Raw genomic sequence first — 13,938 nt, forward strand, 5'->3', positions numbered from 1 at the left:
AAATGAATCCAGTCCCTTGGCCAGAAAGGGGGGTTTAACCCGGGGGACCTTTTGGGGCCAGGGACGCAGGGGAGAATACTTACCATCCGGCGTCTTCAGGCGCCGCAGGCTCACCCCTTTGGCAAACTCAACACTTACGTGGAATTGCCGGCATGCCACTGCAAATGCAGTAATGGGGGACTGGGTGACCGGCGTAGGTACTTCAAGTATGCGCCCGCTGGGGGTGCAACTGAAGTGGTAATCCACGATGGAGCCCCATCCTGCAGCAAGTAGAGACCTGCATAAGAAAGGAATAAAATAAAATAAAATAAAAATGAAAAGCAAGACCTGCAAAAAATAGAGCAGGTCATGTCCGCCTCCTACAGACACTAGACTAAAACTGATTAGCCTAGTGGCTGTGGAGAGGGTATAGCCCACCTGTGTGGAGCCAACCTTTTTTATATCTAGTGTCGCCTCCTAGTGGTAGCTGGGCATCCCCATGGTGCTGTGTCCCCCCAATGACATTAACGAGAAATTTGATTTTTTGTGACCGTAAAATCCCTTTCTCGTCTCGTTCATTGGGGGACACAGCAAAGACCTTGGGTATAAGCTGCTGCCACTAGGAGCTGGACACTAAGCAAAAAGTGTTAACTCCTCCCACCAACTATACAGACAATAACCAAATCAGTTTGTATGGAAGGAGAAAAAAACATGAGTAATAAAAGGAAAATACCCTATGCAACCAATAACATATACAAACAAAGGTGCACAGGTAAGGCTACTTTCACACTAGCGTTCGGGTTTCCGTTCGTGAGCTCCGTTTGAAGGAGCTCACGAGCGGACCCGAACGCAGCCGTCCAGCCCTGATGCAGTCTGAATGGAGGCGGATCCGCTCAGACTGCATCAGTCTGGCGGCGTTCAGCCTCCGCTCCGCTCGCCTCCGCACGGACAGGCGGACAGCTGAACGCTGCTTGCAGCGTTCGGGTGTCCGCCTGGCCGTTCGGAAGGCGTGCGGATCCGTGCGGATCCGTCCAGACTTTCAATGTAAGTCAATGGGGACGGATCCGTTTGAAGATGCCACAATGTGGCTCAATCTTCAAGCGGATCCGTCCCCCATTGACTTTACATTGAAAGTCTGGACGGATCCGTACTAGGCTATTTTCACACTTAGCTTTTTTTTGCTAAAATAATGCAGACGGATCCGTACTGAACGGAGCCTCCGTCTGCATTATTATGATCGGATCCGTTCAGAACAGATCCGATTGAACGCTAGCCGAACGCTAGTGTGAAAGTAGCCTAACAGATAATATACAAAAAATATGGTTATGACACAGCAAAGACCTTGACATTCTACAGCAGTCCCTATGGATGGGAAGCTGTCAATGTATCGCTGCTTGCACCATCCTGTGACCCAGAGCCACTTCAGAGGATACAAAGGTATGCTCCTAGAAAACTTTGATAAAAGTGTGTAGGGAGGACTAATTAGCAGCCCTGCACACCTGCAAAGGGGGAGGCCTTGAGCCGTATCGTCCAAGCGGCACCAACCATTCAGGTGGAATGAGCCATCACCCAAAAGGGTGGCACAGAGACCTTGGAATGATAGAGTAGTACCCCAGCAGTTATAGGTATGGATGGGCCGGTATAATATACTCCCCTAACTCCAGTTCCCAGAACAGTAGTGGCTCCTTCAGCCTCCAGGTGGAGGACAGGTGACAGGGCATTAAAGGCCTAAGGCTGTCGGGCTCTGGAGTATTTGGGGGTCCTCCGCGCCACCTTTTCTGGCTGCTAGGGGGCAGCCTGCTGCATGCCAGTCAGGTAACCATTCCATCCTGGACCCAGAACGTGATCTTCTTAAAAACAAACAAACAGAACCTGCAGAGCACATGTCTGCCTCCTATAGACACTAAGCTAAAACTGATGAGCTCAGTGCCTACAGGAGGTTTATAGCCGGTAGGACATGGCAGCAGCTATACCCAAGTACTTTGCTGTGTCCCCCAATGACACTGATGAGAAAGGGCCAAATACCCGATTACAAGGTAAGTTGTAAGGGTATTTTACAAACTTAAAGAGGTTATCTCACTTCAGCAAATGGCATTTATAATGTTTAGAAAGTTAATACAAGACACTTACTAATTTACTTTGTCCATATTGGTTCCTTTGCTGGCTAAACTCATATTTCCATCACATTATACACTGCTCGCTTCCATGGTTACAACCACCCTGTAATCCAGTAGCTGTGCTAAGAAGGCTGAATTCCTGAGTGATTATATAAGAAACAGGACAAATAATTGGAACTCCGCCGAGAACATCATCCAGGTAGGATGTTGTTCGTCATTAACTCTCCTGTATCTCCATGGGGTTTCAGCCATGTGCTACGACATGGAGACAAGGGTAGTGTTGAGCGATCCTGTGTTTTCAAGTTCGGCATACAAGGTTCAGGTTATCCGAGAATTCGGTTATATGTTGCACTACCCAGGATGATAACTTACTAGTCCGTGGTAGCAGAATCCATAAAGAAATTTGCAGATAACCCGAACCTTGTACACCGAACTTAAAAAAAAAAAAGTTTGCTCATCCTTAGACAGGTGTTCTCCCCCATACTGTATTGTGTAGGCCATGTGATGTTTATTCTGTATGTGTTTTCTCTGTCTCAACTTATATTTAAAAGACTCAGTAAATATATTTTAACACTTAGCCTGCTTTAAGCGTATTAATTCTCAAATAATTGAATTCATATTAAAACACAAGGTGTGCCCATATATTTTGGCTATCCATTGTATTGCACTGCAGCAAATAGTCAACTTTCCTTAGGGTGGATTCATGCATTTTTATTTATTTTGGTGTTTTTACAAAGTTTTGCAGTTTAAAAAAAATACATTTTACTGAAAGTATTTATTTTTTTATAATGTCAGGAGGACGTGTGTGTCCAGATGTCAGTGGAAAGTACATGGCAAATTTGTAACAGCATATGTTTGTTTGTGACATTTTTTTTGTTTGGGTGCGTTTTATGCATCTATGGCATCTTCCAATACTCAGCAAGTTTAAGCAACAGTATTTTTATCATGTGCATTTCCATTCTCTTCGCTATAGGCCTAAGACTCCTTACACCTAACAAGGAAATAATACCCACCACAGAATCTAGAGCTATCGGTCACTGCATGAATTCCAGAAGCCTGGCTGCTTAGAAAGGTGTTGCTGTGACATCTGCACCCTTTTCGTATATGCATTGTCTGAATATTAGCCAGGATTAGTAAATCTGCCCAAATAGAATGTGTCAGCAGATAAGAACCATTTGGCCCATCTAGTCTGCCCAATATACTGAATCCTATGAATAGCCCCTGGCCCTAGCTTATATGAAGGATGGCTTTATGCCTATTCCATGCACGATTAAACTCCTCCACTGTATTTGCAGCTACTACTTCTGCAGGAAGGCTATTCCATGCATCCACTACTCGCTCAGTAAAGTAATGCTTCCTGATATTACTTTTAAACCTTTTCCCCTCTAAGTTAAAACTACGTCCTCTTGTAGCAGTTTTTCTTCTTTTAAGTATTTTCTCCTCTTTTACCTCGTTGATTCCCTTTATGTATTTAAAAGTGTCTATCATATCCCCTCGTATTTCTTCCAAGCTATACATGTTAAGATCCTTTAATCTTTTCTGGTAAGTTTTATCCTGCAATTCCTGTACTAGTTTAGTAGCTCTTCTCTGAACTCTCTCCAAAGTATCAATATCCTTCTGGAGATATGGTCTCCAGTACTGAGCGCAATACTCCAAATGTGTCTCTTGAAATAATGACCCCTAAATCCCTTTCCTCAGATACTGAGGTTAGGACTGTATCACAGATTTTATATTCTGCTCTTGGGGTTTTACACCCCAGGTGCATTATCTTGCACATTACATTTTAGTTGCCAGGTTTTTGACAATTCCTCTAGTTTTCCTAAATCCTTTTCCATTTGGTGTATCCCTCCAGGAACATAAACCCTGTTACAAATCTTTGTGTCATCAGCAAAAAAGACACACCTTACCATCAAGGCCTTCTGCAATTTCGCTGATAAAGATATTAAACAATATGGGTCCCAGAACAGATCCCTGAGGTACCCCACTGGTAACAAGACCATGGTCTGTCCTTCAGCCACTGCCTAATCCATTCAACAATATGGGAGTCCAAGCACTAAGGGCCAGGTTTATCATGACTGACAGCTCACTCCACTTTCACATATGGCTAAAGTCAGTTTTAGCCAAGTCAGATTTATGATCGGCCCTTTAAGACTGTAATAAATGTGGTTTGATGGTAGCAGTTTATCCGTCAGTAAGCAGCTTTACAAAAGTCGCACATCTTTACGAAAAAGTCGCAAGTTTTTATGAAAAAGTCGCATGTTCTATTAAAAAGTCTCATAAGATAAGCATGGTCCTCACTGGAGTGAAATTGCGACTTTTTAAATAGTCCCAATAGTAAATCTCTCTAGAGATTCATTTACATAAGAAAACACGCCCACTTTCAGAAAACTGGCGAGCATAGTGCAGAGCAGAAAAAAGTCGCAAATTTTTGCGCAGTTTAAGCGATTGCGCAAAAATTTGCGACTTTTTCAATCCATTATTCTGACTTGAGCTAATGATAAATCTGGCCCCAAGACTGCAATTTATTGATAAACCTATGTGGGACAGTATCAAAAGCCTTACTAAAGTCTAGATAAGCGATGTCTACTGCACCTCCGCCATCTATTATTTTAGTCGCCCAATCAAAAAAAAAATCTATAAGATTAGTTTGACATAATCTCCCTGAAAAACATTAAAAGACAGAAACATGTAATGCGACAATAAACTGCAATATAGAAGTACAAAATTGCATAATAATAACAATTGCTACACTATAAGTGCGAGATACTTGGCAAATAGTTTTGTACAAAATTATTTGAGCCCGTCTGCCGAGCGTCAAGGCGATCTCTGTTAGATGGGTTCCTACGCTAAATTCTACCTGTTAGGTGCCATGACGGCTGCCATACACTTCAGGGAGTGTAGGTTCCACGTTCCTGCATTGAATACTACCTGTTAGGTGCCATGACGGCTACCATACACTTCAGGGAGTGCAGGTTACACAGTAGGCCCACTCCACAACACCACCGGCGCCAAACAGCTACCAAGGATTGCAGTGAGAGTCCACAAACTAATCTTCCTGAAGTAAACCCATGCTGTTTTCCATCTTTCAATCCATGGGATTTTAGATGTTCCACAATCATCCTCAAGAATGGTTTCCATTAAATTTCCCCACTATTTATTGATGTCAGGCTTACTGGCCTATAGTCAGATTCCTCCCTACTACCTTTCTTGTGAATAGGCACATTTGCTAATTTCCAATCTTCTGGGACGACTCCTGTTACCATTGGATTGGTTAAATAAATCTGTTAATGGTTTTGCTAGTTCACCGCTAAGCTCTTTTAATAGCTTTGGGGTGTATCCCATCAGGCGCCTACGTATTTTTTTTTTTTTTTTTTATTTTTTTTTATTTATTTTTTTTTTTTCAATCTCCATATTTTATTTATGATACAAAAATACATATCGACATGACATTTATAATATCTTAAATGTTGAAATCATCCCCAACCCGCCCCAACCACCCCCCTCCCTCCCAACCTTGCAGGGAAAAAAAAAAAAAAAAAAAAAAAAAAAAAAAAAAAAAAAAAGAAAAAATTAGTGAATTAAGCCGTAACCCACTCACCCCACAGACCACTCCATTTTAAGTAGGCTCCTCTCTGTTTGTACAAGATCTTCTCGTAGTTCTTCACCTTCTCAACCATAGCCATCCAGTTACAACAATCTGGGATGGAGGAGCTAAGCCACAGTCTAGCAACAATAAGCCTGGCCAGGAACATAACCTTAATCAATAATTGACGATTTGTAGGCTGGTAGTTAACCTCCGATAGGTCTCCCAGGACCCATATCCTGGGGGACAAAGGAACAAGCATATTCAGTTTGCAGGCCAAAGTGGTCTGGACTGATCTCCAATAACCACCCACCATCGGGCAATCCCAGAACAGATGTAAGTGATCTGCCCCGGAGTCGCCACAGCGTGGGCAATCGGAGGAGGTCCTAAATCCTCTTCTATATAACCACATAGGTGTCACATATATTTTGTGCAGAATGTTAAATTGTACAACAGTGTGATTGAAGTTGTGTGAAACATATTTTAAGTTTTCCCCTATAGTTTCCCAATCTGGGGGACCCACCTCCGAAAGTAGCAAAGACCAGGACTTCTGTCCTGGAGAAAGAAGACCCATAAAAAAGTGTTTCATTAAGTGTCTATAACAATATGACATTTTAATTTTTGTAGCAGTTTTCTTAATAATAAGATTGTGTAAAAATTCAGGAGAATCTATAAAAAGAAGGTGACTATTCAAAGTGCTGAAGAGTGCAAACCTCAATTGGAAATATGCATACCAAGCCACCTCACCCATATCTGCCCTCTCCCCTATTTCCCTTGAGGACAAAATTTGTCCACCACTAACCACCTGATGTAAATACTGAACTTTCTTCGTCCTCCAGTACTGGCAGCACTTCAGGTCCCTTATATTCACAAGCTTTAGGTTATGCCACAGTGGGGTGCAAATAAGCGATGCCTCAACTCCACACCAGCTCCTGATGACCCGCCAGGTCTTTGTAGCCATTCTGCAAAAAAGTGTATACCCGGTCTGTGAATTTAATAGATAGTCGGACTCCAATACAGTAAAGAAATCCGTAAAGCCTGAGTCTTTCACCACCTTATTGCAGAAATGGCTATTCTCCCAATCACTAAAAAGGCAGAGCTGAGAGGCCATGAAGTAACCCCTAAAGTAAGGGAGGTTAAGGCCTCCCTGACTATAGGGCATAGAGAAGTAGAGCGCCTTCAATCTGACGCGCTTCCTCCCCCACAATAGATCATTAAGCATCCGCTCAATTAATCTAAAGTACTTGTCTGCGATCCATACAGGCGAGTTGCGCAGGACATAAAGAACCTGGGGCAGTACTACCATTTTGATTAAAGAAATTCTATCAGCTTTCGTATGCAGAATTTTTTGCCATATCTTGGATTTAGCCCTCAGCTTTGTCAGCAGGGGAATCAAGTTAAGTTGTAAATATTCCAGAGGTTTAGCAGAAACTAAAATCCCCAGGTACTTTATTGATTCAGAGACAGTTAGCTGATCATCCCAGTTACCTCGCAGCTCGTCTATGGGAAGGAGAGCAGTCTTCTCCCAATTGATCTCTAGGCCAGACGGAGCGGAGAAAAAGCCAACCAAATCCATTATACGAGGGAGACTAGTTTCTGTTTGCTGAAGGAAAATCAAAATGTCATCTGCGTAGAGAGATACGCGGTCATGCTTCCCCATTAAACCGAAGCCAGCCACCTGCAAATCCTGTCTTATGCTGGCTGCTAAAGGTTCAATATAGATATTGAAAAGAAGAGGTGAAAGAGGACAGCCTTGACGGGTGCCTCTTCCTAGGAAAAAGCTCTCTGTGACCGTATCATTAATCCTGATCCTAGCAGTTGGGGAGCTATATAATAGCTGAACCATCGCCATAAATCTAGGGCCAAAGCCCATTTTTTTCATTACCGCCCAGAGAAAAGTCCACTCCACCCTGTCGAAGGCCTTGGTGGCATCCAGCGACAGGATGGAGCGGGCCCCACACCCCGGAGACTGAATGTTAATAAATAACCTGTGCAGATTGTGGTGAGTGCCCCTTTTTGGCATGAAGCCATTTTGGTCTGGGTGAATAATAGTTGATATAACCTGTGAAAGCCTCCTAGCTAAAACTTTAGATAGTAGCTTAGCATCTGTGTTTAATAACGAGATCGGTCTATAGGCGCTCATTTCTAGCGGATCCTTATCCTTTTTGGGAATTAAGACAATCAGAGCCTCCATCATAGTGCATGGTAGATTTCCTCCCTGTGTTGCCTGAGAAAGGACCTCTAATAGCTGAGGGAGAATCACGTCGCTATGCTTGCGGTAAACCTCATATGGAAGGCCATCCATCCCCGGCGACGAGTTCCCTGTGATGGATCCCAAAGCCTCTTGAAGTTCCAAAAGGGATAACTCCTCTTCCAGATATTCTACTTGGGCTTCATTTAATACAGGAAGTGAGATCCTCTCAAGAAACCGCGTCGCTAGGTCAGGCGGCAAGCCAGGAGAGGGGCTATATATCTGGGTGAAATATTGTAGGAAGGTGTCCCTGATTCCTTCAGGATCTGTTATAGTTTCCCCTGCTGTATTACGGATCGAAACAATAGACTGATTTTTCTTGCCTTGTTGTGAAATTATCCTAGCCAGCAACCTGCCGGGGCGTCCAGACTCCGAAAAATATTTTAAACCCTTGAAAAATACTCTATGAGTTGCTTTCTCTGTTATGTATTTATCCAGGGAGCAGCTGGCCTTCTGCATCTCCTCCCTATTATACTCAGTGGGTTGGGCGATAAAACGCTCGCTTGCGCCTGCTACAGCCCTGGTCAATTCCTCCTCTTTTTTTTTAAATGTTCTCTTTGTTGCAGCAATCTCGCTTATAAAGACCCCCCTCAGATATGCTTTCAGGGCATCCCATACTATGTTAATGTTAGCAGAGGGGCGATTCACTTCCCAAAAAAAGGATATCAATGATTTAGTGGACTTTAAATTATCCATAATAGAAAACCAATATGGGTTCAGCTTAAATCCTAGCCCCCTGTTGTCCTTGTTCTTCCCAGCACAAACCTCAATCAATACCGGTGAGTGATCCGAGATTGTTCTTACCCCATATCGTATCCTACGGATATTACAGAGATTATTCTCATTGGTAAATGCTAAATCAATTCTAGACATAGCTCTACCACCCCTGCTGACACAAGAGTATACTCGCTTGCCTCCGCCGAGATGTTCCCATATATCCACCAGTCCAACTTCCCGGCAGAATTGTGGCAGCGGGGAGGCAGATAGATTCCTCCCACATTCTGCATCTAGTGTGAATCTGTCTTTCTTGGGGTCCATTACTGCATTAAAGTCCCCCATCAAAACTAGCCGGCATTCAGATCTCCCTTCAAAAAAGTGTGTTAGCTGGACCAATGGGTACATTGAAAAGGGCGGAGGTATATAAAAAAAAGCGAGAATATAGCTATGGCCGTACAACTTACCATGCAAGAAAATAAATCTACCCTGGTCATCTATATAGGATTTAATAAGGATAAAGTCCACAGAGTTATGGATCAGAACTGACACACCCCTAGAGGCGCCACTAAAAGTGGAGTGATAAGACTGCAAGTGCCATCCCGTTGTCAAGCGGGACACGGTTTCTTTGGTAAGATGGGTTTCTACCATGCAAATAATTGCTGGAAGATATCGTTTAAGTGCATCCATAATGGCTTGCCTTTTTACCCTTTCACCGAGCCCTCTGATATTCCAGGTTACAATCCGAATAGACATCCTTCACTGTGCATAAGAGAAGAAAAAAAAAAAAAAAAAAAAAAAAAACCCCTCCCCGAACCTGCAAGGTGGGTTCCCACCCGCCCATCCCGCTCCCCTCTCCATTGATCCGCCCGATCTGGTCAGCGAACCTCTAAACCCACGGCCGTTCTACGTATTATTCGTATTAATTTTAGACAGCCGACTTAGAACCTCTTCCTCTGTAAAGACACATGCATCACAAGATTAATTAGTCTTCCTCCCTAACTGAGGCCCTTTTCCTTCATTTTCCTTTGTAAAAACTGAACAGAAGTATTCAGTATTCATTGAGGCAGTCAGCTAGTTCTTTATCTTCTTCCATATACCTTCCTTCTTTTGTTTTTAATTTGGTAATTCCTTGTTTTAGTTTCCTTTTTTCATTTATGTAAATGAAGAATGTCTTATCACCTTTTTTCACTGACTGAGCTAGTTTCTCTTCTGCCTGTGCTTTAGAAGCTCTTATTAGGCAGAGAGAGGCCAAGCAGGTTATCTTATAAATTTCCCTGTCATCCTCTTTTATTTTTTTATAATTACTAAATGCTATCTTTTTGTTTTTAATGATTTTGGCCACTTCTGCCGAGTACCACAGTGGTCTTTTTTTTTTTTTTTTGTTGCTTTTACTGACAAGCCTAATGCAATTATCTGTTGCCTTCAATAGTACCACTTTTAAAGTAGTCCCATTTCTCCTGGACTCCATTGAAACTGTTCTAATCTGATAGGGACTCTTATACCTCTAATCAAATTTAATTTGAGAAAAACGATTACACTTACCGGTAATCAGATTTTCCTGACCCCACGACAGCACCTTAGAGAGATGGCTCCGCCCCAGGACAGGAAACCTGCAGCATAAAAAGGTGGAGCCGCTCTCCCACCTCAGTGAGTTTCCAGAGCATGAGAGGGACTCCCCCTTACGTTAGTTTAATTTACATACTGTATATATATATATTTTTTTTTTTTGCAACACCCGTGAACACACAGACTTACACCAATAGGGAGGGAATAAAGAGGTGCTGTCGTGGGGTCAGGAAAATCCGATTACCGGTAAGTGTAATCATCATTTTTCCCCTCCCCCACGACAGCACCTTAGAGAGAGATTTCAGAGATTATCCTCAGGGTGGGTGACAGAACTCAAAACCTTAGTGCCAAAGAGAAGGTCAGAAATAGAGTCAAGCTAAAGCCTATAGTGCTTATAGAAAGTGGACGGAAAAGACCAGGTGGCCGCCCGACAGATCTGTTCAATAGATACGCTGGCCCTCTCTGCCCAAGAAGTGGACACCGCCCTCATGGAGTGAGCCCTCACCGAAATAGGGGGAGACACGCCGGCTACTGAATATGCCAAGGATATAGCTTCTCTAATCCACCGGGCAATAGAAGCCTTAGAGGCAGTATTACCTTTTCTTGCCCCACCGAACAGAACAAATAAGGCAGAGGACTTCCTCAAGTCTTTAGTCACCTCCAGGTACTGCAAAATACACCTCCTGACATCCAGAGAATGCAACTCCTTCTCTCTGTCATCTTTTGGTTCTGAAAAGAAAGCTGGGAGAACTACCTCCTGAGCCCTATTAACCCTGGAAGGAACCTTTGGCATAAACCCAGGATCTGGTCTGAGAACCACTCTGTCCTCTCTGATGGACATAAAAGGGGGGTTAATAGAGAGGGCCTGAATCTCCCCAACCCTTCTGGCTGAAGTTAAAGCTACCAGCAAAACTAGCTTAAGGGAAAGTATTTTAACCGAGCAAGATGCTAGAGGTTCAAAGGGATGTCTGGTAAGGGCATTAAGCACTAAGTTAAGGTCCCAGGGAGGAAACCTAGGGCCTGCTACTGGCGTAATCCTATCCACTGCCTTAAAAAACCTAACCATCCAAGGATCCATGGCCAAACTTCTTCTCCCCAGAACCGATAAGGCTGACACCTGCACCTTTAGTGTACTCTTTGCTAACCCGAGGGACAATCCTCTCTGTAAGAAATCCAACACCTGAACTACAGAAAATTCTAACGGCCAGGAAACCCCTTCTGCGCCTATAAAGGACAGGAACTTTCTCCATACTCGTGCATAAATAACATTTGTCACCTCCTTCCTACTTTTCATCAAAGTGGAAATTACTTCCTCAGAGAATCCCTGACTAGCTAAAAATGACCTCTCAAATTCCATGCCGAAAGATGTTGGGACCCTACTTCCGGATGGAACACAGGACCCTGAGATAATAGGTCTGGAATTTCTGGCAGGATCCATGGATCCGAGACTGACATTGCTCTCAACAGGGAAAACCAAGCCCTCTTCGGCCAGAAGGGGGCTATCAGGATAACCCTGGCTCCTTCGTACCTGATCTTCCTTATTACCAGTGGAATCAACTGAAGTGGAGGGAAGGCATAGCCTAGTGGAAAATCCCATCTCTGGAGAAAGGCGTCTACCCCAGATGGGCACTCCTCTGGACTGAGGGAGAAAAAATTCTGTACCTTTCTGTTCTCTCTTGTGACGAACATATCTACCGAAGGTAAACCCCATAATCTTACTATCTGGGAAAAAAAAATTGGATTCAGAGACCACTCTCCCTGACGCAATCTGTGGCGACTCAGGAAGTCCGCTCGAGAATTCTCGACCCCTCTGATATGAATGGCCGAGAGATGAAGCACTCTCCCTTCTATCTCCTCGAAAATCCATCTCGACTCCCTCAGTAAAGAATCTGACCTGGTCCCTCCCTGACGATTGAGATATGAGACCACTGTCCGATTGTCGGACATCACTCTCACATGTCTGTTCTGGATCATAGGAAGAACTGCTCTCAAGGCCAGCAAAACTGCCCTCAGCTCCTTTCGATTCGACGAAAACCGTCTCTGACCCTGGGAGCACTCTTCCTGAAAGATCCGATCCTCCACGTGAGGCCCCCCAACCCCAGGGGCTGGCGTCCGTAGTAACCACCACCGGTTCCGGTAAGGAACAGGGAAGTCCCCGATTCAGGATTTTCTACCTCCTTCCACCAATCTAGGGATGAAAGAGTCACCTCTGATAAGCTCATCACTGACTCCAGGGATGCCCCTGCCCGTCTTGTGGCAGCCAAGATCTCTCCCTGTAACTGGCGGGAATGTCTTTGAGCCCACTGGACTGCTGGCATGCAGGAAGTTAGAACTCCTAACAGAGACATAGCCTTTCTTATAGACAGGTTCCGTTCTAACTGAACCCTCTGAACTATTCCCTGAACCCCGGCTACCTTCTCCTCTGTGAGGAAAGTTCTTTCCAGCCTGGAATTTAAAACCAGACCCAGAAAAACCTGGCTCGTTGACGGCTCCAACCTGGACTTTTGGATATTCAACAGCCAACCCAAAGACCGAAGAACCTCCATAACCCGATCCAGAGACTTGGCACACTCCTTCTGGGACTGGGCCACCACCAGAAAGTCGTCCAGGTAAGGTAAAAACGTGATGTCCTCCCTTCTGATGAAGGAAGCCATCTCCGCCACTACCTTGGTTAAGATCCGAGGTGCCATGGAGAGGCCAAAGGGAAGAGCCTGGAACTGATAGTGAAGAAGTCCCACCTCGGTTCTCACCGCCACCCGGAGGAATCTCTGGTGATCTGGATGGATCGGAATATGATGGTAAGCATCTTTTAAATCCAGAACCGCCATACGACACCCTGGAGACAAAAGATATATTGCTGACCTGATGGTCTCCATCTTGAATTTTCTGGCCTTCAGGAATTTGTTCAGATATCCGAGATTTATAATGGTCCGGTACGACCCATCCGGTTTCTTCACTAAAAACAGGGTGGAATAAAACCCCTTCCCTAGCTCTGACTCTGGGACAGGAATCAACACCTTCTTGCTTATCAGTTTTTTTATTTCTTGCAGCATGATGAGAGAAGACCTCGAAACCACAAATCTTTCTGCGGGGCAACTCAAGAACTCCAATCTTAGACCCTCCCGCAGAAGACATACTAACCATTTCCCTGCCATCTTTTCCCAAGCAGGAAGAAAGAACTTTAATCTTCCTCCTACTGGGATCATGGCGTCATTGTTTACCTTGTTTTGACGTACGGGCTGTGGCTGATCCAAACAAAAAACCCTTACTTCCTGATCTAGGCCTAGCTCCCTGTTCTTTGTCCCCCGTCTGCCTCTTATTCTGGAACCTTGTCGGGTTCCGAAAGGGCCGTTTATATTGCCTAAACTGCGTAAAGGATTCCTGGGGAAACAACTTCTTCCTATCTGCCGCTTTCTCAAGTAAAGAGTCAAGCTCTGACCCGAAAAGAAACTGGCCATCACAGGGAATGCTACAAAGCCTTAGCTTGGATGGCAGATCTCCCCCTTTCCAATTCTTAAGCCACAAAGCACGTCGCACAGAATTAGAAAGGGAAGCGGTTCTTGCTTCCAGCCTCACCGAGTCCACCGCGGCATCTGCAATAAAATCCGCGGCTTTCTGGAAGGTCGGTATAGAAGCCAATAACTGCTTGTCACGACCACCCCCGTTTAAATCAGACTTCCGACCACCAGGACGCCCCAGCGTGGAGAAAAGCCCAACCGCGGGTG

This window comes from Bufo gargarizans, chromosome 6, assembly GCF_014858855.1.
Source record: "Bufo gargarizans isolate SCDJY-AF-19 chromosome 6, ASM1485885v1, whole genome shotgun sequence".
NCBI lineage: Eukaryota > Metazoa > Chordata > Amphibia > Anura > Bufonidae > Bufo > Bufo gargarizans.